A 25109-nucleotide genomic window follows, 5' to 3' on the forward strand; every position below is an offset into this window, starting at 1 on the left:
AAAGATATGGAGCTAACTGTGAAAATTGAAATAAATTGCTCTAAGCATAGAACGTACCTAAAATTAACATGGTATCAGAGATGAGGTGAAGACAATGCCCAAGCAAGAGTGAAAGAGAAATCACCGAAGACAGTTGGGAAAGGACAAAAGGATCAGTGGATTTCTCATCCCTCTTCAAAATTCACCAAGGGTGAAGTCGAAGCAGAGAATATTATCGGAATGGCGCAACAGAATATGGCCTACCTAAATATCACTTCATTGGAAGACCGGATCTCAGGTTGGAAGGAAAGGCAGATAACTAGTTCAACCATTATGCGAAGGAGTGTTCGAATGGCAGGGACACATCACTTGATGATGATAACAATCATTCTAGGGACATCTTCAATGATCAAAGGAATGACAGGTAATGTAGGTCATCAAGGAAATGGCCTTCTCTTCATAGAAAGCAAGGAACCCCAGGTATGAAGAATCAAATGTTGTTTCTGATAAGATCAAGAAGCATTATCTTGTATTGGCCCTCTCCTTCAGATTCTTTGGGAATTTGGCTTATAGATTGTAGTGCTTCAATGCACTTCATCGGATAGATGGGTGCACTCTCTAATTTGGTAGAGATGGAAACAATCGTGGGATTATACTTGGAGCCGATGTCACATATCCTGGAAAGGGTGTAGGGAATGTTAACTCTCAATTGAATAAGGGTAACTCGATTCATTTACAGAATCTCTTTTATGTACCTGGTCGCAAGAAGAACCTGGTGTCCATCTTGGAAATGGAAGTCAAAGGTTTTTGTTGAAATTTGGTACCGGAGGACAGGTGGTTCCCTTAGGCTTTGATCTTTGGCTTAGGGAAAAGTGTCCAAAAGAATTTAATTTTTCTCCTAAAATGACTTTATAATTTTATAAAGTTAAATCTAATTTAAAAGTGACTTTAAGTGATAAAGTTACTAAGTCTAATTTTAAAGTGACTTTTATAAAGCCAATGAAAAATTAGAAATTAAAAGTGACTTTGCAAATAAATGACTAAGTGGGTCTTTATTAAAGTGGGGTGAATTAAAAAATAAAAAGTGAGATTTAAATGAGCATTTAATCTCAGCCATTGATCTAAATCTATTTCAGCCATTGGATTTAGAGATCACCCAAAAGTCACTTGGAGTTATATTAAGGGAGGAAAAGGAGGAAAAGATCACATTCGATTCAATTCTTTCATGAGCAGATTGAGAGAAGGAGAGCAAGAGAGCAAGGGAGATTTCTGGGCGGTGTAACAGCTGCGGAGTATCAGCAGCGGTGTATCAGCAACGATGTATCAACAACAACAGCGGTGTATCAGCAGCGGTGTATCAGCAACAGCAGCGGTGTATCAACAACGGTGTATCAGCAACAACAACGGTGTATCAGCAACAACAACGGTGTATCAGCAGCGGTGTATCAGCAACAACAGTGGTGTATCAACAGCGGTGTATCAGCAACAGCAGCAGTGTATCAGCAGCAACAGCGGTGTATCAGCAAGGCTGAGATAAGTTGTAAAAGTCTGTTTGCTGATTTTTGCTGAACATTTCTCTTACTGTAAAAAGGCATTTTCCAGAAATAAAGAAGAGTTCTCAAACTGGTTTTCCCCAAGAGTTGTAGCGGGTTTTTCTAGGGTCACATTGACCAAAAATCTCAGTGTTTAAATGTGTTTTAATGGCTGTTTATTACTGCTGATTTTTATTTCTGCAATTTCCAGCATTCTGTAAAATTTCCAGAATTTGTGTTTTCAACAAATTTATTTTTTTCAGCTTGTTAAATGTATGGTTATGGGAAAGGGCATTTAACTATATGGGAGAAATAAGGAGAAACTGAAAACCGGGGTGGGAAAACAGAAATTTCTACAGTTTTAGGGTGGCATTCATCGATGGGAAGGTACATGTTAAAAAATATAATTTTCAAAGATGCTTTTTCTCATGGGTTCAAGGTTGGCAATTTGTATCAAGTTGCAGGATGGTCCATTGGGGATCATGTCAATTGACATATCACATCTATAACACCGGAGATCTACTTATGGGGCCCTACTTGATGTGAGTCAAATGGTGATAGCGATGTCTGAATTCAAGTAGAGCATGAAGGTACATGTCTGAGATGTACCAAAGGAAAATCTTATAAGGGAACCATTCCCCTTATGCAACAGGTCCACAGGTTTGGAACAACCCAAGGAGTTTGAGATTCATGATTGGGAATCTCGTGTATACAGGTGGAAGAAATCCCTCTATGGCTTGAAGAAAAACTCCCTGGGCGTAGTATGAGAGGATTGATAGCTGTCAGATGAAGCTGAGATTCACTAAGAGTGAAGTCGATCCAAACCATTGTTTCAAGGTAGTGGATGATAGACCTCTCATACCAACACCTTCTGAGGATGGCCTATTTCAAACAGGTGCAGACCCTCTCACTTGCAAAAGTAAGAGGGAGTTGGATTCCGATGTGGAATGATAAACTGCAAGCCTGTGACTATCTCGAGGATCTTAACTTTCAGAAGTTATATGGTAGTGATGTCGGACTAGATTGGGAAATGCCTCTGAGTTTCATAAACTCATTGGCATTGATGTTCTTGGTGAACTTCCGTCCGGACATATGTTTTGCAGTTAGCATGGTGAGCTCATATTTGGTTGAGCCTCACTGGATTGGTGCCAAGAATCTTTTGAGATATCTTCGGGGCACAATCTCTCATGGATTGAGATACACTGCCGGAAATATTAAACTGTATGATTATTGGAATGCTGACTGGGCAGGTAGTGTGGAGGATCACTAGAGCACTTCTCAGTGCTGGTTCTGTTTGGATTTTGCTTCGATATCATGGATGAGCAGGAAGCAGAAGTCGGTTGGTATAAGCACCGCTAAGACCGAATACATAGCAACGAGTATGATCTCGTGTGAAGCTGCATGGTTGCAGAAGCTCTTAAGTGAGCTATTTGTACACATGATGAATTCCACTGTGATTCTCTATGATAACCAAAGGGGGGATTCGATTATTGAGGAATCCCATATTCGATGATTGCTCAAGCAGATAGACATCAGATACTGCCTTATCTGCGATATGGTAAGTCGATGAGCGAGGAGGCTCCATCTCATTGAGATTAATGTACAGGTCGCAGTCATTTTTTCAAAGCCCTGGGGAAAGGTCAAATTTGTGACTTTCCCGAACGGTTTGGAGTCGTTGAGAGACCTTCTTATAAGGGTCTTGCATGTTGCATGCATTGAACTCTGGGAGCTCTAGGGGGCTTGGGGTACTTACTGGAGCAACATACGACCACAGGGCGACTCACCCTCCCGTGGTGGTGCGCTATGAACAGGATGATTAGTTCTTCTGTGGGCCGGGATGATTAGTTCTCCCGTGGCAACTGTGGAACAGGATGGTTTGTTCTCCTGTGGACCAGGATGATTTGTTCTTCGTGGCGACTGTGGAACAAGATAATTAGTTCTCTAGTGGGCCAGGATGATTAGTTCTCCGTGGCATCCACTGACAGGATGATTCGTTCTCCTGTGGACAGGATGATTAGTTCTCCTGTTGAGGCATCCTACCCATGCAGTCTGGGACTCATGGGAGGTACCTCTCATCTGATCAATGAGCAGGGAAATAAGGATAGGGACCATAGTAGTATTATTGATGGACGCATCGTTGTATCTTGTACTCCCTGCTGTCCCACAGATTGTCACGACAACGCTCAGACCGGGGGCTGTCACCTTGATCCCCGATCCCTCCGTTTAAGCCTGTCTCCCGCGGCTAAGGGGGGTAGACCCTATGGCAAAATGGATGACCAACTGTGGACCAGTTGGTTTGGGAGACACGAAGAAACAAGCACTAAATTGATTTTGTTAAGTTTAATAGACCAGTGCCTTATGGAGTTAATGATTAAATGATTAGATGTTGCAGAAATATGAACCATGTAAAACAAACATCTATCATCAATAACCCAAGCAATGCAAGATATCCAGTAAATTCACAATGCTTTAACGATGATCCAGCAATTAAACTTAAAGAAAAATTAAATGCTTTAAATGATCATAAAATTTTAAATGCTGATCAGTTACCATTTCCACATAGCTAACTTCAAAATAAACATTAAATGCATTTAACTATAGAGAAATGGAACATAGAGATATCAAAAATGAATTTTTCAATTTTTAGCTAAGTCTTTTTTCAATTTTTTTTTTTTAAATTTTTAAATATTTTTATTTTTTTATTTATATTTTCTAAGAATAAAACAAACTAAAAAAAAAAACTTAAATCTTAAACCTAACTCTAAGACTAAAATAAAAATTTATTAAATCTAAAGTCAGAAAATAATTAAAATCCCTTTAAAAAAAAATTCTTTTTAAACCTTTTTATTTAAATAAAATAAAATTTAATTAAACTATAACAAAAAACTAAATCTAAATATTCTAATCTATAAGAGCTTTTTATTTTTTAATTTTTTATTGAAATCATAACATAAGACTAAAATGAACCAAACTTTTAAAATAAAACAAAACTAAATAAACCTAACGTATGGATATAAAACTAAATGAAACGCACACTGGAAAAATTAACATGTTAAAACTAAACAAAATCGAAGGGCTAACTAAGAAAACAAGAAAGTTAAACTATATTTCGCAAATACAACACTTAAAAAAGAAAAATTCGAATTGGTATTTCGTTCTGGAGGCTTGCCGGCGGAAACTAAAGAAATCGATCAAGGCAGATGATGGACGCAACGGACAACGGAAGAGATCAACGATGAGAAGCTGCATTTTCTGCGTGGGAGGTGCGTGGGTACAACTGCCTGGACGCTGAGAAGATTGCTGGAACGCGTGGGGATCAGATGAAGGTGTCAGGCCAGGAGTAACTCCAGTTTGGCAGAAAACTGATACGATTTATTTCATTAGGTAGCTATTGTTATATACAAAGAATGTGACTGCTCAGTTCATCTTCTGATGACTGTTGACCTTCCAAATTCAGCCAATCGCAGAGGATTAGGTGTAAACATTCCCCCCCTAATCTGAAGGGATGTTGGTGAGTCCAAGCATCGTTCTGAATCTTTCAAGCTTTTCTCTTCCAAGCGCTTTGGTGAAGATGTCTGCAATTTGCTCATTTGTGGAACAATGACGGAGATGGATTGTTTTGGCCTCAACATGATGTCGGATCAGATGATATTTAGTATTGATGTGCTTTGTACGATCATGGAACTTTGGGTTCTTGGCCAACTTTATTGCAGAGGTGTTGTCAATCATGAGTGGAGTTGATTGTACTTGTTTTACCTACAAATCTTCAAGAATTTTTCTGAGCCACACAATTTCTTTCGTTGCTTCAGCTGCTGCCACTTATTCTGCTTCTGTTGTGGAATCTGCTGGAACTGATTGTTTGCGTGATCTCCAAGAGACAGCTCTTGATCCAAGACTCATAGCATATCCTGAAGTAGATACCCCAGTTTCTTTGTCTCCATCGAAGTCTGAATCAGAGTATCCAATCAAGTTGAAGTCGTCCACCTGTGTATACTTGATTCCAAGGTCTTGAGTTCCCTTCAAGTACCTTAGAACTCTTTTTGCAGCAGACCAATGTCCCTCACAAGGCTTTTGCATAAACCTGGAGAGGATTCCAACAACAAATGAAATGTCTGGTCTGGTAGTAGTGAGGTAGATGACACTTCCTACAAGCTGTCTATACTTTGTTGCATCCTCAAATTCCTTTCCTTCAATAGATGTGAGCTTTAAGTTTTGTTCCATTGGAGTAGAAAGAGGATTGCACTCTGTCATGCCAAATCTGTTTAACAAATCTCCAATGTATTTCTTTTGAGAAAGAAATATGGATTTTGGATGTTGGGTTACTTCAATGCCAAGATAGTAATGAACATAGCCCAAATCAGTCATTTCAAAACTTTTCCCCAATTCCTTCTTTATGGATGCAATGTAGCTTTCATTGTTCCCTGTCATTAAAAGATCATCTACATATACCACAAGATATACAACTGTTTTGCCAACTTTCTTGACAAATAAATTTGCATCATCAAGATCAAAATGATTGAAGTTGAGTTTCAGAAGATGCTCAGTTAGTTTTTCATACCAGGCTCGCGGTGCTTGTTTGAGGCCATACAAGGACTTCACAAGTTTGCATACGTTTTGTTCATGTCCTTTCACAAAAAATCCTTCATGCTGGGACATAAAAACATTCTCTTTTAGATCTCCATTCAAGAAGGCAGTTTTTACATCCATTTGATGGACTTTCCAACCGTTCTGAGTTGCTAGTGCAAAGAGTGTCCGGATGGTGGCCCATTTTGCTGTGGGGCCAAAGGTTTCCTCATAATCGACCCCTTCCTTCTGTGCAAAACCTTTTGCCACAAGCCTAGCTTTGTGCTTGTCAAGTGAGCCATCAACTTTGTACTTGTTTTTGTAGACCCACTTGGAGCCAATTGGTTTGGTTCCAAATGGAGGATCAACCAGCTTCCAAGTGCCATTCTTTATGAGGGCATCATACTCCTTTTGCATCGCTTCTTTCCATTCATCATGAGAAGCAACTTCTTTGAAGGAAGTTGGTTCAAAATCTGTAGACAAGTTCAATTCATAATCATAAGTAACATCCATATCAACAGGTGAATTAGAGTCATCTACATCACCTCCATTTTGTCGGTTTGAATTTCTGGTTCCTGTTTTTCCAATTTCATCAGGATGAACACTTTCAAGTGTCTTTGTCAGCCACTTTGGGGGACCTTTCTGAGATGGTCCAGGCTGCTCTGTTGATTGAGTTGGGACTGAATCAAGATTGAGTCTCCCAATTCTATCAATTACATCACTTAAAGCATCATCCCTTGTTGGAGTTTCATTCGGGGGAGAGTGTTCTTCAGAAGAAGATTCCACATGTTGATATAGTATAGGAATCCCCCCTTCAAGATGTGGAATCTGATTATCAAATTCTTGAAATGGTTTCGTTTTTGCGAATCTATCCAAGCGATCAAGTTGCCGCTCAACAACATTGTCAGATTTGGATGAAAAATAAAAAAAATTATATCTCTAGATACAACAAACTTTTATTTACTTTATCATAGAGGCGATATGCTTTGGAGGTGTTTGAATGCCCCAGGAAGATACACTTACGACTTCTAGCACCAAGTTTGTTTCTATGTACCTTTGGTATCAAAGCATAACAGGTGGAACCAAAGATTCTGAGATGTTTTACCGAAGGATCATGTCCATACCACAATTCATAAGGAGTTTTGTTTCTTATAGCATTAGATGGACATCTATTCTTTATATATGTAGCACATAGAACAGCATTAGCCCAAAACATTATCTTTACATTTTTGAAGAAAAGCATGGATCGTACCATATTCAAGATTGTTCTATTCATTCTTTCAGCTACACCATTTTGTTGGGGATTATAAGGCACAGTTGTTTGATGTTTGATCCCATGTTGGCGAAGATAGTTTTCAAATTCATTTTATGTATATTCTTTTCCATTATCAGTGCGAATAGACCCAATATGAGATTGTGCATCATTTTCAATCCATTTATGAAAATTCTTGAATGTTTGAAAGGCGTCAGATTTGTTCTTCAATAAATAAACCCAACACATTCTGGTGTAATCATAAATAAATGTCATGATATATTTATTTCCATTTGCAGAAGGAACAGGCATTGGACCACATAAATCTGAATGAATGAGTTCAAGCTTCCTATGTCCTCTTGAATGTGAATCATGAAAAGATTGTTTGCTATGCTTTCCTAGAATGCAAGCATCACATTGCTTATGTTTCCTAGGAATTGTAGGCAAACCAGCAACACCATTTTTCTTCAATAAGCAGAGACTGTCATAGTTTAAATGTCCAAATCTAGCATGCCATAGTAAACTTGATGGAAGTGTACCTTCTTCATGATGAGAAATATATGAGAAATGTTGTGCATGAGCAGAGGTTCCTTGCAGTTTGAGAAGTCTTTCTTCTATTCCCCTCATGACAAGTGAGTGGTCAGATGCTTTTCTTACCTCAAGCTTGCCATCAAACATATGAATGGAGTGACCTTGTTGGCGGGATGTGGACCAAGGACAACAAGTTTCTCTTGAGTTTTGGGAGATATAGAACATGATCCAGAAGAAAGTCTGGAAGACCAGGTAGTTTAAGCCTGATTGTGCCAAGCCCTGATGGCTTGATTTTTCACTGATCTGCAAAGTATAATGCTCCATCAACATTGTCAGTGAAATCTTCAAAAAAATCTTTTCTATGAGTCATATGACAGGTTGCTCCTGAATCAAGCAACCAATCATTTTTCGAAGAAGCAAGTGAAGCATTAAACAAATCTTCATTTACTCCAATGTTACACTGTGCCTCAATATAGTGAGCGGATTCAGGTGCTTTACCTTTGTCTGTATCATCAGTTTTACCTTTCTGTTGGTTTCTTTTCTGCTCAATTTTGTCCCATGGTAGCTTGCATGTAGAAGCATCATGTGATCCATTTCTTTTGCAGCGAATGTAGTGTAAGTCTGCCTTTTCTCCTTGAGAATGTCTGCCCCCCTGCCTCTGAAGCATCTTCCTCTTCCTCTTCGTCCACCTCTTCCTCTTGTAGAATCTTGAGTAGGATGCTTTTCTTTATGAGCAAGGCACACAGTCTCTTTAGAAGATTCAGGGGTTGTCTTCTTTCCAAAGGCTTTCTCTCTTTTAGCAAACTTTTTCACAAGAGAGTCAAAGGTTATATCTTTAAGATTTCCATTTGCTTGTAAAGACTCAAGATAATTGGAGTAGGTAGGATAGAGTGCCTTGAGAAAAGTAATAAGAGGGATATCCAGCTCAACCTTAGTGGATTTGATATCATGCATTATAGACTTTACTTCAGATGCAAGAGCAAGAGGATCATTATTTTTCAGTTCAAGAGTGAAGAGTTTAATCATGAGCTGAACAACTTCAAGTGCAGAATGTGAGTCATAGAGTTTTTTCAGCTTTTGTAAAGCTTTAAAGGCAGTTGAATATGATGAAATATGGCGACTCACCTCTTCATTTACAGATGCTGCGATTAATGCATAGGCTTTGCTGTTCTTGTTTTCCCAAATGACGAGCTCTTTGTCTGATGTAGGCTGCACTGGGTCATTGTCTGCTTCTCCGACACACACTCCTTTCCACAACTCATTGAAGATGAGGGTGTGTTTTATCATCCGGGACCATTCAGGATAGTTCTCCTTGCCAGTGAGAACTATTCCTACCATAGAGATGATTGAATGCATTCTGTAAAAAAATACTTCTGTTGATAAAAAAACTTCTGCTGATATACAGTGAAATTATACTCAAAAAATTTCTGTGGGAAATAACTTTGGTTGTTTAAAAATAATCAATCATTCATCGCGAGCTCTACAAAGTTGGAGCATCAACGGCATCAACCATGAGCTCTACAAAGTTGGAGCAGCAACGGTATTACAATTTCAAAGTTCACTGAAAAGACTAAAAAAAATCACCATAAATCCCTTTGATTCTCTTGACCAGTAATAAAAATATGGCAGCGTTAAAGTGCTGGACAGTTTTTAAAATATGGGACAACGTTAAAGTCATTTTAAAGACATACTAAAAAATGCGCTGGATCACCATTGCCAATCAATATATACCATTTATTATACTACGACATTCAACGCAAATGGGAATGCAATTTTTTTTTTCCGCACTCAACCATATACCATATACCAGGTCATACCAAAACACGTTCATCATATGCTGAACACTTTATGAAACTGTGACCACAAAGCCCTTTCGTGTGCAGTGGTACCGTGAAGTTCCAGCGTCTCCTTTGCAGAGACCGACAATTATATGATTTAAATGCGTTGTTAAAAAATATACCAATCGATACCAGGAGAGACCACCGTGAATCAAGGAATGCCAAGTGGAGATTCTCAAATGAGGCATGCGCATGCTAACAAGTAGCTCCACGGCAGAACAGATCTACGCCGAACAAATGCGTGCCAAATCCCATTTCATATCCAGGAGCTTAGCTTTGTAAAGGGTGTCGTGGACTCTGAAGACCTTCCTCTGAATATTTCTCGTGAAACTCTCCAACAAAACAAAATATTAAAAGTTATTAGGAAACATAAGCCATCTTGTGAACAAACAGAAGCCTATCTGGATGAGAAAACCAGAGGATATTACGAAGGAAGAATATGCGGCATTTTACAAGAGTCCGACAAATGACTGGGAAGAAAATTTGAGAGGCGTATTGAACAGTTGAGAGTATTGAAACAATGAGAGGCGATCCTTCTCCCTTGTTCGAAATTTTGTTAAAATTGTAGACTCCAGATCTTTTGCGTCATGAATAGCTGCATGGACAAAGTCTGCAGCAAGAATGCTTGACTATTCAGTTTTAGATGCGGTCAATGATACACAAGATAGGCCATGACAGATGCGTTAATTATGGACAGAGCCCAGTGGCGCAGGAATATGGACAGATGCGTTAATTATGGACAGAGCCCAGTGGCGCAGGAATATGGACAGATGCGTTAATTATGGACAGAGCCCAGTCAGAACAGTGCTCAAACTAGCGTACAACCCACAATAGCAAAAATGAAGGGAGTTACAACTATTTTGAGAACTTGGCTCTGATACCATGTCAGGCCAGGAGTAACTCCAGTTTGGCAGAAAACTGATACGATTTATTTCATTAGGTAGCTATTGTTATATACAAAGATTGTGACTGCTCAGTTCATCTTCTGATGACTGTTCACATTCCAAATTCACCTAATCGCAGAGGATTAGGTGTCAACAGAAGGATACGCAGGGATATGGAGGGGATACACGCAGGCTTCGACAGTGGAACTGGACGAATTGCGGGTTAGACTTGCAGCTGGAAGTGGCAGCGTGAAGAAGCAAACGCACAGGTGATGGACGCGTTGCAAATTTTTTGAAATGGCAATTTGATTTCTGGAGTGATTGGATAAAGAAAAATGTACAGCGATGGGAGAAGATGTAGGTCGAAGAGTGATGGATTCGTTGAGATTTCGAAAGGGCTTCAAAAGAAACGCAGATGGAAATGCATAAAATGATGCGCATTTGATGAGGCTGGCTGGGTGGAGCTTTTGGGAACAGTGTAATATTCTTGCAGAATTTGGCAACGAACAGGCATAGTGGAGCTGCGTGAAGGGTAGAAACGATGGACGTAGGAAAAATGCCAGCGTAATTTCGAGAATCTCTTCCTGCAAATGAGAATAAATCTTGAGCAGTAAAACAATGCTGATAAACCCTTGGAAATCTTCAGAAACCTTGCAACCTGGAATGAAAAATCACCCAAAAATGATATGTGCATAAAACAAAACTGAAAACCCTAAACCGATTTTTTTTTTTACAGTATCTACAAACTGAAAGCTCTTAAGCAGCCAGATTTATCAATAATCACAGTAATATTATCAGAATTTAATTTTAATGTAAAACGCTTCAGAAAACCCTGCATGCATTCATAAAAAATATTTCAAATGATAAGCCCGGGATCAAGAACTGGCTGGGCTCTTTCAGAAAACACAACCCAGGAGTTGGCTGGTTCAGCCAAGAACTTCCCCTAACGCCCGGTGATCTGAAAAAAGGATTTCCTGCACAGCTTAAAACCAACCATTAACATGGAAGGAGAAAACAATAGTGAAACCCCGATCAAATGGAGATACCTGCCACTATATTTTAGAATCTAAACTATCATTCAAACCCCAAAGATCAGACAAGATACCTGTGCCTAGATCAATCTTCATTAAGCTATCATCAATGGCTGAAAATAAAATTATGCAGAAAAAAAATAGAACAATCTTACAGCATTTTCAGAAGAGTAACACCAGCAAGATTTTTAACCCCAAAGTCTTCTTTATTGCACGAAAAATGACTACAAGAGAGCTTTCTTTAGCACCAGACTCTCAGATCTAATCTCATCTCAAATGACCCCTAGCATCCTGTTTAAAGGAAAAATTCCCAACAGCTAGTTCGAGTGATCCACGTCAAAATGATCTCGACCGTCGATGAGGATCAAGACATCTCTTAATCTCATCCGTCGAATATTTTAATGCATTAAAAATTGAAATTCTGCATTTATTTACTCAAAAATATTATTATGTTATTATTTTTAGGTTTTTACTTTATTTTATTATTATTATTTTTTTTTATTTTAAATTTTATTTTTCAGTTATTTTTTATTTTATTTTTATTTTTAAATGGATCCTCGATCTTAGCCTTTGGAAAAATCACCTAGGACCTAGGACTTAGGACTTATGAGGGGATTAAAACATTTTCTAACCCTCAAGACACTTTACATCATGACTTTTACAACTTTACATCTCAAGGGGGGAGAAACCATTTGACATAGACCCCCATAAACCACCCAGTTCTGCGATACAACTATAATCTAGCAGATTAACACACTAAGATTCTCCTAAGATTTTAATGTCAAAATCCATTCTGGCTTTGGGGTTAGGCTGAAGGAAAACTCTGCCGATCATAGATCGCTGAGACAAAAAACCTTCCGGAACGTAGATTATCACTAGGAAATTAGGTCCACCTAGGCAATTTACATACACGACTCATATTTGCTAAGATTATTTACAATTCGTACATGCAGACTGGGTTTACAACATAATATGATCAAGTCGACGATGACTGTCAAATGGCACGGACATGTCGATTAAGCGCTATCCCTTTTGTGAAAAAAGGGGGTGTACTGCTACGGGAAGTTGACACGTAGTGGTCAACACTCCCTATGCTAGGATGACCTCCATTGATCTAGGATCAATATGAGTGGCTTGAGACACTCTCTTGTGACATTGATCTGGGATCAATGAAACTGATCTGGGGTCAGTATGAGTGGTTTGAGACACTCTCTTGTGATATTGATCTAGGATCAATAAAATTGACTTCGGGTCAGTAAGAGTGATGTGACACACTCTCTTCAGATGAAACTGACTTCGGGTCAGTAGAGAATGGTATGAGACATTCTCGATCAATTCTTCTTCTTCATGGTTTAGTAGAGCAGAGCAAAGCAAAGCAGAGCGGAGCAGAGCTCAGCAGATCAAAGCAGAGCATAGCTCAACAGATCAAAGCAGAGCATAGCTCAGCAGAGTAGAGCTCAGTAAATCAGAGCAAAGCAGTGCAGGGCACTGATGGCAGAGATAGTATAGTCGAACATATGGATCAAGGGATGGAGTTCTCCCTAGTTGAGAGGGAGTGTTAAAGTTGGCAACTAGGTCCAAACTCCATGTGGGTCATCTTATTTATGGCAGCTGATATTTTTCTTGGATCCCTCTCATCGAGAGGTGTAGGATTGATCTAAAGATCATCCGATTCCGATAAGTATTCATGGAGTTATGAATTTATTTGCGTTATAAGACAATTCGTCAAGGTCGGCCAACAACCAAATAAACCCCACATATGCCCAATGTTTTAGTATAAATAGAGGTGGCCTTCAAGTCATTTCAACACACTTGGGATCTCTTCCTCTCTCTACTTGTCTTTGGGTTTTAGTAGGAGGAGAGATCCGAAGGAATAATGTTGCCTTGATCCAGAGGGCAGAAAGCTAGAACTATCGGAAAAGCCGGAACTGTCGGAAAAACCGGAAATGTCGGAAAAGCCAGAACTGTTAGAAAAGCCGGAATTGCCAGAAAAGCCAGAAAAAGCTGGAAAAACCGGAACTACTAGAAAAGCTGGAAATGCTGGTAAAGCCAGAACTGCTAGAAAAGCCGGAACTGCCAGAAAAGCCTGAAAAGTGAGAAAAGCCGGAACTGCCAGAAAAGCCTGAAAAGTGAGAAAAGCCGGAATTGTTGGAATTGCTGGAAAAGCCAGAAATTCCAGAAAAGTCAGAACTGCCAGAAAAGCCGGAACTGCTAGAAAAGCCGGGAAAGCCGGAATTGCCGGAAAAGACGGAACTGCCGGAAAAGACAGAATTGCTGGAAAAGCCAGAAAAGCCGGAATTGCTGGAACTGCCGGAAAAGTTGGAACTGACGGGACTGCCGGGAACAACCAGAACTATCGGGAACAGTCGGGATTGCCGGGAACAACCAAAACTATCGGGAACAGTCGAAACTACCATAACTGTATAGAACTGCTGAAACAGCTGGAGCATTTGTCTCCAAAGGAGAGAAGCATGCAAGGGACAACTAACTAACATTTGGATAGTTGTATGGTACTTAGCAGCAAATACACCAAGCATGCAATGTTACAGCTAGCATCCAAGGGACAACTAACAACAAGCATGCAATGTTACAGCTAGCATCCAAGGGACAATTAGCATGCAACAACAAACATGCTAAGGAAACCAAGCATGCTAGGGACAACAAACAAGCAAGGGACAACAAGCAAGCATGGTGCAGCCAACACATAGGTCAGGATGGCAACATGGTGCAGCAATGGCACATAATGTAGTACAGTGATGGGTACAGTCATGATTAATAAGTGTGATGAGATGCAACATAGTGATGATGGGTGCAACATGGTGCAGCGCGGTGAGGTGTAGCATGATGACGAAATGCAGTACAACGATAGGTGAAGGAGTCACCTTGGAGAATTAGTTGAAGCAGCATGTCTTCAACTGATCTCATGTATCATCTTCTTAGAGATGATCTATGTTCTTATCTAGATAAGTCAAAGTGTTGACTTCTGTTGTAAACGTACTATCTCTCTCTCTCTCTCTCTCTCTGCTGAACTATTGAAGAACATATAAGAAGAATTGATCAAGGGTTTCCCCACATTGGGGGTTTGTCCCTGGCTAGCGCCACATCTTGTGTCCTCTTGTCTTGGCTTGTTTTCTGCGATTTATGTTTATGTTCTATCTGCAGTTTACTTTATTGCTGATGTGATTGCTAATCTGGAAAAGATATGGAGCTAACTGTGAAAATTGAAATAAATTGCTCTAAGCATAGAACATACTTAAAATTAACATAGGAAGACAGGTTCTTCAACGAGGTAGAGAGGCTGTGGTTGGAGCCTTCTCATGATTATTTGAAGGGCAGTTGCACCTACAGGAAGGTCGAGAAGGAGAGGTATAACCACAAATTTGTAGGTGAGTATCCTTTGTCTCATGTAGGCTGCAGCACAGAAATGAAATGTAGGTAGGCCGCATGCCTGAATTACCTTATTGCAGGGATGCGTGGGTCTGTTTGAGGGCAAGAAGTGCCTAGGTCAATCAGCGTGGAGGAGAGAAGGGAGGCCGCATCAAAAGAGTGTTGTTCTGGGATATTTATGGCTGGGAATTCTTCCAAATAGGGGACGTACCTATGGTGAACTTACTGCAGTCCTGTAGCAGTTGTTTAGAGGTCTAAACAAGCTTAAAAGGAGTGCAGGAGTAATCTTCTAGGAGTGCGAGTTCCCAGATGTTATAAAGGGAAGGAAGCCACATCAGATTATGTGAGTTTTGGTTGGGTTAGTGGGCTGCTGTAGGTTTCAGTAGAAGCCCTAACTAGTAATCAAAACTCAGTCCATGAACAACTGTGACAAGTATTCAGAATTGCAGTATAGTCATCTTCAGCCATTGGTACCAGAATTGCAATTTCATTGAGTCAACTTCATGGTTAAGAACTTTGATGTTAGATCTCCTATTTGGCAAGTCAGTATTGACTTGAAATCATTGTACTCTCTCTCTGTCTCTCTTCTGAACTATTGAAAGATACATAAGAAGAATTGATCAAGGGTTTCCCCACATTGGGGTTTGTCCCTGGCTGGTGCCACATCTTGTGTCCTCTTGTCCTGGCTTGTCTTCTACTGTTTATGTTTATGTTTTATCTGCATTTTACTATCATGTTGATGTGATTGCTAATCAGATCATGGATATTGGGCTAATAGAGAAATTGAAGTAAAAATGCTCTTAAGCATAGAACATACGACTGTTTCCTAAATTTAACAAGATGGCATATTTTGTAAATGTTACACTTTGGTCATGTTGACAGTAGTTGGATAACCTATTTCAATGATAAGTTAATGGTCTACTTTCTATTATATGGCTTTAAAATTTGTATGTTTGTTTGTAATTTCTAGAATCTAGACTGTTGATGCTTGAGTGATTAATCATTAATGTGATTAAATATTAAAAAATCGTAATTTTTAATATTTGTTGACCGACCAGGAAGGGTTTACGTTATGTTCATTTCACATTTCATATTTTGTTTGCTCCTTCGTTGAACTAAACACTGCTGCCATCGCCAAGCAGCCTTTTGTCTGTGTTAATTTTAGGTATGCCCTATGCTGAGAGCAATTTACTTCAATAGCTCAATATCAATTCCAAATTAGCAAGCACATCAGTGTGATAGTAAAGTGCAGATAGAATATAAACATAAACATCAGAAGACAAGCCAAGACAAGAGGACACAAGATGTGGCGCTAGCCAGGGACAAACCCCAATGTGGGGAAACCATTGATCAATTCTTCTTATATTCTTCAGTAGTTCAGCAGAGAGAGAGATAGTACAAAGACATTTGAAGTCAACACTTTGACTTTCCAAAATGAGAGATCAAACATCAGAGATCTTCACTATGAAGATGACACAATGCAGCATATGATAGGCCTAGAGCAGCTCAACCAATTACCCAAAATACTGAAGCTTTCCTTCTATAAGGCTCTTTCTCCTTTGCTGCTTCACTGATCATGTCAAGGCTGCCCATCTGGCAACTTGTGTAAGCTGAAAGGACTGAAGCATATCTGGGCAAACCTCATCTCTGTTTAGGGCACAAGATCTGAGAGCTACTGCACTCTAAACATACTCCACAGTTCACCTATTTACTGAGGTTAGCCTTCACACTGATCTCCAAAGTGATTTATAATTATTAATTATTATATATATATATAAAATTTAAAGTTATAAATTATATAACTTTTAATTAAATTATATATATAATATATATAATTAAAATATGATATATATATATAACTAAATCACGTTATAACGTTTCAACGTTTCAGATCTCTTGAACAGTCTTTTTATATATATATATTAACTTTTTGAACCGTTCAAAAAAAATCGAAATCGACTTTTTTATTACCGTAACACACGTCGATTTAACAACACTTTTGACTATTCAAAAAATCGAATATTACCGTACACCGCAGGCATGTTGATTTCACAACCCTTTTGATTTTTAAAAAAAAAATTTGTATCGACTTACCACCGTAACACAGAGCTGGCAGTCGATTTAATGGAAGTCGTAACCAGCAAGCGGGAACAGGTATGGACGGTGTGCAGAGGGCTGCGGACACACGGACGACGGGGGAAAATTACTGTGGACGAGAGGAAAGGGCATGGGACGGCAGAGACGAAGGGGAAATAATACTGTAGACGATGAATGGGATGGAAGCACAACGCAGGGGGAACGGACGGGCGCAGAGATGCTGATGTCGAGGATTGAACCTTGCTCTGATACCAGATGGAACAGAAAATTCTAGAACGCAGAATAAATATATAAATATTTTATTAAAAGATATGAAAATTACAGATGATGTCTGATTACAATGGGGCTCCTGGCTTAAATACCGCCATGGACACCCTTTGGGAAAGGGCATGATCTTATAATCGTGCCCTTTCGCCTAACTAAACCTAAATTAAATTATAAACCTAAAATTAACTATTTTTTACATAACATTGGCTTCCTCTCGAAAGAATGCTTTGTCCTCAAAGCATACGTAACGACGGATGTTGTTGACAAAATACTTCATTCTCCCAAGAAGCTTCTTCTTCGGGCAAGTCCTTCCACTTGATCAGATATTCCTTGATAGTACGATAACGAAGCTTTCTTTCTCTAGTAGACAAAATACCTTCTGGTTCTAAAATGACTCTTCCCTCATCATCTAGGGATGGAAGTGTTGTTTGCGCTGTTTGATTGTTACCTAGGGCCCTTTTAAGGCAAGATACGTGGAAGACGTTGTGAACACGACTTGTCTCTGGAAGGCTTAAACCATATGCAACTTGGCTAATCTTTTTGTTGATCTGATAAGGTCCATAAAACTTTGGTGCCAATTTGTTTTTTCCTTTCTGTTTTAAGGATAATTGTTTGTATGGTTGGAGCTTAACAAATACCCATTCTCCAACTTCAAACTCTCTTTCGGTTCTGTTACGGTCTGCTTGTTGCTTCATACGATTCCTTGCATTATTTAGATTTTCTTTTAATATTTGGACGATTTTCTGGGTTTCTTCTAGTTGATCTTTAACAGCAGGTAGATTTGTTTGGATCATAGCTAGATCTTTCCATTTCGGGGGTTCATATCCATATAGGGCTTGAAATGGCGTCATTTTCGCTGATGTATGATAGGTGGAGTTATACCACCATTCAGCAAGGTGTAACAATTGAGCCCATTTATTTTGTTTTTCTGTAGCATAGCAACATAGGTAGGCCTCCAAACATTTATTGACAACTTCTGTTTGGCCATCTGTTTGCGGGTGATAAGCAGAACTCATATTTAAGTAAGTTCCTACATGGTTGAACAATTCCCTCCAGAAATTACCTTTGAACTTGGCATCTCTATCACTTACAATGACTTTTGGAAAACCGTGCAACTTATATATATTTTTGCAAAATATTTCAGCGATTTCTTTTGCGGAGTATGACTTCTTTATTGCCATAAAGTGAGCATATTTGGTGAGTCTGTCGACTACTACGAAAATCTTGTCCTTGCCTTCAGATACTGGTAATCCTTCAATAAAGTCCATCGAGATTTCCTCCCACTTCTGATTTGGAATGTTTAAGGGGTGAAGTAATCCTGGTGTCGTAATATTTTTGCGTTTATTCCTTTGACATGTATCACATTCTGCTACATACTTCTGAATATCACGATTCATTCCCTTCCAAAAGAAGGATTGACGTGCATTGTAGTAAGTCTTAAAGAATCCTACGTGTCCAGCTGACGGTGAGTCATGTAATTCTTTGAGTACTTAAACTTAAACCTGGAATTTGTACTTAGATATATTCTTCCTTTATACCATAGGATATCATTCTTCCACTCAAATTTTGAGTTATTGGGAAGGTTATTGATTATTGCTGTTACTTCTGGATCCTTGGCATACTCACTTCGAATTTCGTTAAGCCACTCAGGAACAACAACCGACATTGCAAGTAGTGTTGGTTCTTCATCTTTCCTGGATAAGGCATCGGCTACTACATTGTCTTTACCTCTTTTATGTAGTATTTCCAAGTCAAAAGCGGCAATTTTTTCAATCCATTTTTGTTGTTCTTCGAAAAGCGTTTTTTGTTGAAGGAGATGTTGGAGACTGTTATGGTCTGTTCGAATAGAAAACTTACTTCCCAAAAGATATTGCCTCCACTTAGCTAGTGCGTGCATGATAGCTAGCATTTCTTTGTTGTATGTGGATTTGAGGCGCTCTCTTTTATTGAGCTTCCTACTTTCAAAAGCTATGGGATGTCCTTGTTGCATTAGTACTGCACCTATACCGAATCCAGAAGCATCACACTCAATGATAAATGGTTTAGAAAAATCTGGTGTTGCTAATATGGGAGCATTAGACATAATTTCTTTTAATTTTTCAAAACACCTTCCTGCTTCCTCATCCCATAGAAACAAATTCTTCTTTAAAAGATTTGTTAGAGGTGCAGTTATATGTGCATAGTTTTTAATAAACCTTCGGTAATATCCTGTCAAACCTAAGAACCCTCTTAGCTTGGATATATTAACTGGTTTGGTCCATTCTTTTATGGCTTTGATTTTGTTAGGGTCCACCTTTACACCTTCATGGGATATAATGTGTCCAAGGTATTCTACTTCTTCCTTTCCAAAGGTACATTTGGACTTTTTTGCGTAAAATTGGTGTTCTTTAAGTAGTGTAAGAACCTTATCCAAATGTTGCAAGTGCTCCTTCCAAGTTTTACTGTAAATTAGAATATCATCAAAGAATACTAATACAAACTTTCTGAGGTGTGGGCGAAATAATTCATTCATAGTTGCTTGAAACGTTGCTGGTGCATTGGTTAATCCAAATGGCATTACTTTAAATTCATAATGACCTTCGTGTGTTCGGAATGCGGTTTTTGGTATGTCTTCTAATCTTATTCTAATTTGATAGTAACCTGATCTTAGATCCAATTTTGAGAAATACCTTGCGCCATGTAACTCATCCAACATTTCGTCGATAAAGGGAATTGGAAACTTATTTTTAATTGTTATTTTGTTTAATCCCCTATAGTCAATACATAGCCTGAATGACCCATCTTTCTTCCTTACCAACACCACTGGAGCAGCGTAAGGACTTTTACTTTTCGAGATGATTCCACACCTTAAGAGGTCTTGGATTAATCTCTCGATTTCTGTTTTTTGGTGATGTGGATATCGGTACGGCTTGATGTTAACCGGGTCTGATCCTGCCTTGACTTCTATTGTATGCTCAATTTCCCTATTAGGCGGCATCTTTAGAGGTAGATCTTGAAATACTTCTTCATGTTTCTTAATTAGTTCTTGTATCTCTGGTGACTCTTCACTGGTCATATTTGCAGATAATCTTTCTAACTGATGACATTGTACTACATAAGCAGGTGCTCCTCTTCGAATCATCTTCATCATCTGAGATGATGATACAATTTGATTTTCTGGTGCTTGGAACCCATGTAATTTGTACTTTTGACCTCCCCATTTGAATTTTATAAATTGTACTTGGTGGTTAGCGGCATAAGTACCTAAGGTTCGTAACCACTGGACACCTAAGACTACATCTACTCCTCCTAATGGTACTGTGAAAAACGAAGACTCTAAACTGAAGTCTTGAATTTGCAATTTAACCTTATGACATTTCCCCACTTTTTCAATCCTCTTACCGTCTTCTACCATTACCTTCATGTTTGGTAAAGGGAATGAAAAAATATTGAGTCTCTTGGCCATGGTTGCATCCAAAAAATTGTGTGTGCTACCAGAGTCAATGAGAACCACCACGTTGTTCTTCTTTATGTGTCCTTTTAATTTTAGAGTCTGAGGTTGTGATATCCCTGTCATAGCTGATAATGACACTTGCGGCATACTTTCGTCATCTAGTTCTGGTGAGAATTCTGGGGCATCTTCTGTTTCTTCAATATCAGACTCTTCACTGTTTGAATCATTGGTTGCTTCACAATTATATAGGTTCTTTGGTTCCTTTCCTTTAACACACCTATGTTTGGGATCCCACTTTTCCCCATAGTGCTTGCATTTACCCTCCTTTATCCTTTGCGCTTCCAAATTAGATTTTTCATCTTCACGACGATGTGGTGGAACATATCTTGTATTTTTTGCGTCTGCATACTGAGGTGTTCTTCGCCTTGCATATGTTTTTTCGGCCTTTGACCAAAATATTTGTTCGAATTTCTTTTCGGCTGTTTTTGCTTTTCGTCTTGCTACTTCTATTGATGAAATGTCATGCATCTCAAGTTCTACTTGTAAATGGGTTTTAAGTCCCGAGATGTATGACTGAATTAAACGAGATTCCGATAACCCCGACACTCGAGTTACTAAGGTCTCCCATTCTTGAGTGTATTCATCCACACTTCCTTTTTGTCGTAATTTGATGAGTTTTGAAAAGAACTCTTCTTCCTTCACACCTTGGAATCTTTTGAAGAATGCATCTTTAAATCTCCTCCAGCTAATGACGTGTGTTGTCTTTTTCCACCACATATACCAGTTATATGCTTCTCCCTCCATTTTCATGGATGCATGTCTGAGCTTTTCGTCATCGTCAGTGATGTCATATATCTCAAAGTATTCTTCTGCTTTATTTATCCATGCCACATTGTTTTTTTCGTTCCCATCGAATTTAGGCATCTCAACCTTTACCCTCTTCTGGTATGTGGCTAATGGTTGAGCAAAAAGAGGGTGTTGATTAGTAAGGGTATCCCAAAGTTGCTTGTTTGTAAAGGCAGTGTTGCTTCTTGGTGGTGCGTCGCTGATTTTTTTGGGGATTCAACCTTGTCATGAGAGTCTGTGGACTTAGTTGACTCTGACGAGATGTGTTCTTGATTCTCTTCACCTTCTTTTAATAGCTCTTCGGGTGTACAATTCGACTTTTTACACAGACTTTTCAGCATTGTTAAGACTTCTCTGAAGTTTACCTCTGTTTGGACATGTTGACTTTCCATCTTTATCTCTATTCGATTTGTTGTATCTTCAAGATTTTTGATTTTGTCTGCTTGCTCCCCAAGCTTGCTCTCGACGTCATTTAATCTCTTACTGACCTTGTCGTGGTTGTTATTTATCTTTTGCTCTGCATCCAACAACCTTTTCTGGAAATCCGCCATTGTCATTGTCGACATTGAGCGGGTCTGCAGAGGCGTGTATTTATTTGCCAGCTAAAATATTTTTCCTTCCCCTTTTTTTTTTTAAATAATTAAATTAAATTAATTTAATAATTTAATTTAATTAATTATTTATATATATATATATATATATTTTAAATTAAATTAAATTAATTTAATAATTTAATTTAATTAATATATATTTTTTTAATTATAAATTATAATAATTATAATTTATAATTATTAATTATTATATATATATATAAAATTTAAAGTTATAAATTATATAACTTTTAATTAAATTATATATATAATATATATAATTAAAATATGATATATATATATAACTAAATCACGTTATAACGTTTCAACGTTTCAGATCTCTTGAACAGTCTTTTTATATATATATATTAACTTTTTGAACCGTTCAAAAAATATCGAAATCGACTTTTTTATTACCGTAACACACGTCGATTTAACAACACTTTTGACTATTCAAAAAATCGAATATTACCGTACACCGCAGGCACGTTGATTTCAAAACCCTTTTGATTTTTTTTAAAAAAAATTTGTATCGACTTACCACCGTAACACAGAGCTGGCAGTCGATTTAATGGAAGTCGTAACCAGCAAGCGGGAACAGGTATGGACGGTGTGCAGAGGGCTGCGGACACACGGACGACGGGGGAAAATTACTGTGGACGAGAGGAAAGGGCATGGGACGGCAGAGACGAAGGGGAAATAATACTGTAGACGATGAATGGGACGGAAGCACAACGCAGGGGGAACGGACGGGCGCAGAGATGCTGATGTCGAGGATTGAACCTTGCTCTGATACCAGATGGAACAGAAAATGCTAGAACGCAGAATAAATATATAAATATTTTATTAAAAGATATGAAAATTACAGATGATGTCTGATTACAATGGGGCTCTTGGCTTAAATACCGCCATGGACACCCTTTGGGAAAGGGCATGATCTTATAATCGTGCCCTTTCGCCTAACTAAACCTAAATTAAATTATAAACCTAAAATTAACTATTTTTTACATAACATAGGGTCTGGGCGCATCACTTGAAGAGGCCTCCAACTGCTGGCTATGGCCTGTGGCCTAGCTGAGCAGTTGACTGAAACCTTTTTCCTTCACACAGTGACCCAAACAGTCTTTATGCAGCAGCCCCTAGCTCCTTCCTATTGGATACTTCTGCCCAGCATATCATATCCAAACAATACGAAAATGGCCATGCTGTCACCTACAGCAATGTGGCATTATCCCAGAGGCTAGGTGACTGTGTAAGACTTCCTTCTGGACAGTAACCAGCTGTTAGTACTGTCTGTTACCATCCTCCTGTAGCTGTGGATCACCCTCTAGCTGTGAAACAGCATGTAAGGGCTTCTTGGAACAGTCACCCTTAACTGCGGATTGGGGCACCTCTTCTTGACAATGTTTAGGGCTTATGACTATGCTTTGATCTTGTTTAGAACAGAAGTTAGGTCATCTCCCTTTAGGACTGCATTTAGACTTCTTCTTAACTGTTTGCAGGGCTTTCTTATGACAACGTAATACATCTTCCTTCTTGCTTGCGGCCAGATCTCCTCACTGCTGCTAGGGCTTCATGACCTTCCACTAGACAACATATATAACTCTCTCAATACAGTGGTCTCCATTATGACAGCGGATTAGGACCTTTAAGGATTGCGCATTAGGAGCTTCTCAGACATCAGATCAAGGCTCTCTTTTGCTGCGCTTGAGGGTCTCTTGTGACAGCAAATTATGACCTGCGCCTAGGACATTTAGGACAACGTATGAGGGCTTATCCTGTAGCTGTGTGTAGGCTTCTTTTTACTGCAGCTAGGGCTCCCTCTAGGACTCCTTAGATCTGCGTTGAAGCTCCCTTAGTCTAGAGAGCCTTTTCTTGACAGTGTTGAGGGCTTATCCTTCACTGCCCTCCTTGACTGCGGCTAGGGCACGTATACCTGCAGCTAGGGCACCTCCAAGACTCCTCCTGTGTAGAGGGCATCTCCTTTAGATCTCACCTTCCACCAAAAACCAAAACGAGTGGAGAGTGAGATCATGAGAGATGAGTGTGAAATGACTTGAAGACCTCTCCTATCTATGGTGAAACGTTGAGGATAGGTGGGGGTAATTTGGTTGCTGGATGACCTCGACGAATTGTCACATAACACAAATAAATTCATATCTCCATGAATACATGTTGGAATTGGATGATCTTTAGATCAATCCTACACCTCTCGACGAGAGGAATCCAAGAAAAATATCAGCTGCCATAAATAAGTAGACCCACATGGAGTTTGGCGCTAGTTGCCAATTTTAACAGTCTGCTCCTTCGTTGAACGGAACACTGCCGCCATCGCCAAGCAACCTTCTGTCTGCGCCTTCATTGAATAGATTACCTTGAGCAATTATGCTCATTTATCTTTTGATATGTTCTTATGTTATTTTGACTCTTGATGTATCAGACTTGTCTTTTATAATTTTATTTCAATATTCAGTATTCAATGTTCATAGTTGGAAGTGGAACATCAGTATGGTTTAAAGTTTAAAAGTTTAAACATTTATAATTTTATAATTTATTTTCATTGTGCATTGTTAGTAAGTTAGTAGACTAGTAGTTACACTGTACAGTCACAAACTTACATGTATGATCTATGATTATAATTTATATGATAATGATATCAATGATCATACTTTTCGTTTTAAATTTGTTTCAGCTATATGATTCATCGATTTATATTTCATATTTATAAGTTTTTAAGACCCTGACATCCCCCCACGTTTCCTAAAAATTGGTGGAGAGCTTTTTCATAGGCTGCTCCTGCTTATCCCCGCTTCCTCGCCTCCTCGTCCCGGAAACTTGGTGGAACATTGATTATTGTTAGCTTGCTATAAATGGTCAAG

General features: G+C 38.8%; 1 protein-coding gene across 1 annotated transcript in view; it reads left to right on the top strand.

The window, feature by feature from the left end:
- Positions 1 to 25109, top strand: part of LOC149191859 (5'-3' exoribonuclease 3-like) — a 210157-nt gene that overhangs the window by 180630 nt on the left and 4418 nt on the right. The window lies entirely within an intron of this gene.

This window comes from Pinus tabuliformis, chromosome 2_2 (assembly GCF_031772625.1).
Source record: "Pinus tabuliformis cultivar Carrire ecotype Pingquan chromosome 2_2, CPIR1, whole genome shotgun sequence".
In the NCBI taxonomy this organism is placed as follows: domain Eukaryota; kingdom Viridiplantae; phylum Streptophyta; class Pinopsida; order Pinales; family Pinaceae; genus Pinus; species Pinus tabuliformis.